Source organism: Atta colombica, unplaced genomic scaffold (genome assembly GCF_001594045.1).
Source record: "Atta colombica isolate Treedump-2 unplaced genomic scaffold, Acol1.0 scaffold65, whole genome shotgun sequence".
Taxonomy (NCBI): domain Eukaryota; kingdom Metazoa; phylum Arthropoda; class Insecta; order Hymenoptera; family Formicidae; genus Atta; species Atta colombica.
Window position 1 is genome coordinate 225,323 of NW_017259556.1, and position 4,342 is coordinate 229,664.

Consider the following 4,342-nt stretch of genomic DNA (forward strand, 5'->3'; position numbering starts at 1 on the left):
AGAAACAAAACATTGATATTTCACCAAATATATTTAATAAATTTCATTTCAGATTAAATTTTACAATAGTGATAAGAGATGAAAAATTAAATTTCTTAGATTTGATCTTGCAAAAAATGACAAATTATTATACAATTGATATCAAAACTATTCTCGAGCAGATTCTTTTCATGCCATCCGTCATGCCGTAAGTAGACACAATTATTTATTAACTTAACAGAGTATTATTATTATCAGTATTGGAACGTATCTACAATAGATACTTTAGCTGTACCTATGTGCATTACCTAGATTCTTACAGGCGGAGATACTTGTATCTATAGTTATTTTTTGGTATGGTATCTTTTAAGTTTTAAATACATAAGATACATTTTACATTTTATTTTATATCATATTTATTTTATATCAATTTAATTTTTTATTATTTTATTATAAATTATATCTTTCTTCTCTAATTTTGTATAAGATTATTTTATTTCACCGCCCGGGAGAAGAAAAGTTTTACAAAATTATGTAATTTCATATTAGTTACATAAAATTATATAAAATTGTATATAATTATACAGGATGTCCTCAATCTAATCCTCGGGATCGCCTTTTATGAGCTGGCACAGCAAACCAAACTGAATCGAAAATTCCTTTACCATTTACAAGCGCGATTACCAATGGGCGTATACTTGTGATAGTCTGCATTGATACGTGCTTATTCAGTGATATTTAAAAATTAATATCTCCTAAAATATTGAAAAAATTATAAAAAAATTATAAAATGATAAAAGACTTCCTAATTCATTCAGTCCGCTCTATCTGTTTACAAGAATAAATGATCTCATAAATCAGAAATATCCTAAACATAAATATATAATATATTGTCATATAACAATTTCAATAATAATTTGCTGTGTTATTGTTATAAAACTGTAATGTAATTGTTATGTTGCTATATATTAAGGCTGATTAGTCGTAGCGGCCATGTTGGAATCGTGACATCAGAAACGAAGAATGACATGTTAATTTATGTTAATTTATGTATTTTTAAATAAAGACAATTTAGATGAAATGAAATGACGAGATTACTTTAAAACACTTGTGAAAATCGATGAAAACTTTTCTCTCTTGATAGTCAGTAAATGGTCATAGTCATAAAAGACATGTAAAGTGATCCTATACCATATTCGGGCAGAAACACACGGTCTGACAGCTGTTGAAATGAGTAAAATACTTTTACATATACTTTTACATATAAAATTCCAAGATAACTTTAATTTTCATCGATAATTACGACTTTGATAAGTACAAGACAAGTCACATTTTTACAATTAAGCAAATAATAACGAAATGGCATGTAACATAAAATATCGAGAAGTTTCTATAACAGACTTGCGAAGACTGAAATCAAGAAATACATGAATCTGGAAATTTCGTGTTTTTCATATGAAGTCTTACAAAGTCTCAAATAACAAGAATTCTATATCGCAATAACTATTTTCTTCTAAGCGAATATAATTTTGTCATTTTAAATTCTTGACTAACGATTAATTGTTAATTAATTTTCTTTAACGTATGTAACACTATCTTTATATAATTGTTTAAAAAAGAATATTAAACAATTACATAAAGACGATGTTAACAATTCTGAATCATTCTGAAATGAACCATCAAAATGAAGAAAAAATTCAAAAAATGAAAAGGAAATAATTTAAATGGAATTTCATTAAATCATAATGAAATTCCAAGTATAGGATAAGAATCCAATGTTATTTTGATGTTCAATGATTCATCTTTTCTTAACACTTAAAATTTAAGTATTTATTTAGTTAGGTACGTCATATATCATGTCGGTTTATTTAGTTCTATATCTTTATGAACGGCATCGTTAAGTGCCTCTTAAGCGTATTTCATAGGACTTTTAGACATTTTGATGAAAAATTAAACCTACAATATTATAAGGTGTACAACTTTGCTTCCGCCGTTTTCCTTAGATGGCTTTAGCGGTAAGTGGTGGTCGAAATAAATAGATTATAGACGTCATACAATAAACTTGGGCATCTGTCAACATAACCCCATAGAAACATTAGTCGATTTGTGTCTGCATCATAAAGTTATTCTCGATTGAAAATATCAGTTTACGAGCTAAATTCTCGTCATTTGCGGGAGGTTTTAATTTTTTGCTTCAATATGAAGAAATCTGCGGCTGAAGCTCATCGAATGCTCTCAAATACTTCTGGTGAGGCCGCTATTAGTGAAAGAACGTGACGTGAGTGGTTTCAACGCTTCAAGAATGGTGATTTTGACGTCGAAGACCGGCAAAGCAATGGAAGAGAGAAGTTTTCGAAGATGCAAAATTGGAGGTATTACTTGAGCAAGACTCGTGTCAAAATCAAGAAGAATTGGCACGATCATTGGGAGTGACTCAACAAGCCATTTCAAAACGCCTCAAAGCCATGGGAATGATTCAGAAGCAAGGAAATTGGGTGCCGTACGAATTGAAGCCGAGAGATGTTGAACGGCGTTTGTTTGCTTGTGAACAGCTGCTTGAAAGGCAAAGACGGAAGGGATTTCTGCATCGCATTGTGACTGGAGACGAAAAATGGGTTCATTATGATAATCCCAAGCGCAGAAAATCATGGGGAGTTCCCGGCCATGCTTCCATGTCGACGGCCAAACCGAATATTCACGGCTCCAAGGTCATGCTCTGTATTTGGTGGGACCAGCTCGGCGTAGTGTATTATGAATTGTTAAAACCGACTGAAACAATCACAGGCGATCGGTATCGAACGCAATTGATGCGTTTGAGCCGAGCATTGAAAGACAAACGGCCGCAATACAACGAGAGACACGATAAAGTGATTTTGCAGCATGACAATGCTCGACCCCATGTTACGAAAATGGTCAAGACATACTTGGAAACGTTGAAATGGGAAGTCCTACCCCACCCGCCGTATTCTCCAGATGTTGCTCCCTCTAACTATCACTTGTTTCGATCAATGGCACACGGCCTGGCTGACCAGCACTTCCGGTCTTATGAAGCAGTAAAAAATTGGATCGATTCGTGGATAGCCTCAAAAGATGACCAGTTTTTTCGACGCGGGATTCGTACGCTACTTGAAAGATGAGAGAAAGTAGTGGCTAGCGATGGACAATACTTTGAATCATAAATGTATAACCAGTTTTTTACAATAAAGCCTCGAATTTCGGAAAAAAAACGGCGGAAGCAAAATTATACACCTAATATAACATCTCAAAATAGTAATTTTATCTATGAAAAATAATTATTTAATGGATAATATATGAATTACAGTAAATGGTCAATGACTGTAAAAAATAAACTTTCTCAATTACAGTTATTAATTATTCTTTCATTTTCTTAATTATTGCATGAATTAAAAAAATAAATATGTAGGAGATTCATAACTTTGTTAGCGATATATGATAAACAAAAGTTATATCATTAATTGTTTCATACAAATATAATTTACCTATTTGAATGCATACGTTTAAGACTCCTGAGTAGGGTAAGAGCACAGGGGGGTAGGGGCACATTGTGAAAGATTTTTTCTTTTCGCTTCTCCTAGTAAAAGAATATTTCAATTTTTATAAGATGAAAAGATTCCTCTTTCAACAAAGAACAATTGGTAATTTTTCCAAATTTTAATCTTTGTAAGCAATTGAGAAATAGCTATTGTCACATAGTGTTCCATTTGTCACATAGTGTCCCATATATGGGGCAGTACAATCTTTAAAACTTATAGGTACAATATAAAACCAAAAATAAAATTTTTAAATTGTTTAAATATTAAAAATAAAATTTTCACTATAAGACATATAAGCATAGCATAAGATACATAAAAAGTATAAAAAATTAATATTATAACTTGTATTAATCACTTAGATTATAAGCTTTCTGGCTCAACCTTAATAAAATATATAATATTAAAATAATAAACATTGATAAATATTTAAAATATATTAAAAAATTAAAAATTAAAATAAAACGTCAAAATAAGATGTCTTTTTATCCGTAGAAATAATTACAAAACCAAATTTTTGTAAAACTTTTTTAATTTAAACATATTAAAAGCGGCTATATTAATTTAAACTTAAAAGAAAAATTAACAAACTTGTAATAGGATGGATCATTGCCTTTTTGTTCCACTCACAATGGGTTTTGGGTTAAAATCATATGTATGTCTTTTTTTCTCTGTGTTAAACCATGTTTAACTAATAATAAAATGATAACAGAGTAAAGATAAACAAAAATAAGTATGTCACAATGTATGAATTATTGTTATATATTACTCCAAGAGTATCTTCATCATTTCACGTGAATAGTGATACGAGG

General features: G+C 30.4%; 1 protein-coding gene across 1 annotated transcript in view; it reads left to right on the plus strand.

Annotated features, from left to right (window-relative positions):
* LOC108692194 (saccharopine dehydrogenase-like oxidoreductase) overlaps nucleotides 1-455 on the plus strand; it is a 30,501-nt gene extending 30,046 nt beyond the window's left edge. The window contains exons 9-10 of the mRNA XM_018200353.1: nucleotides 53-179; nucleotides 302-455. The gene's annotated coding sequence lies outside the window, so the exon portion shown is untranslated. The remainder of the gene's footprint in view (nucleotides 1-52; nucleotides 180-301) is intronic.
* Nucleotides 456-4,342: the final 3,887 nt, after the last annotated feature.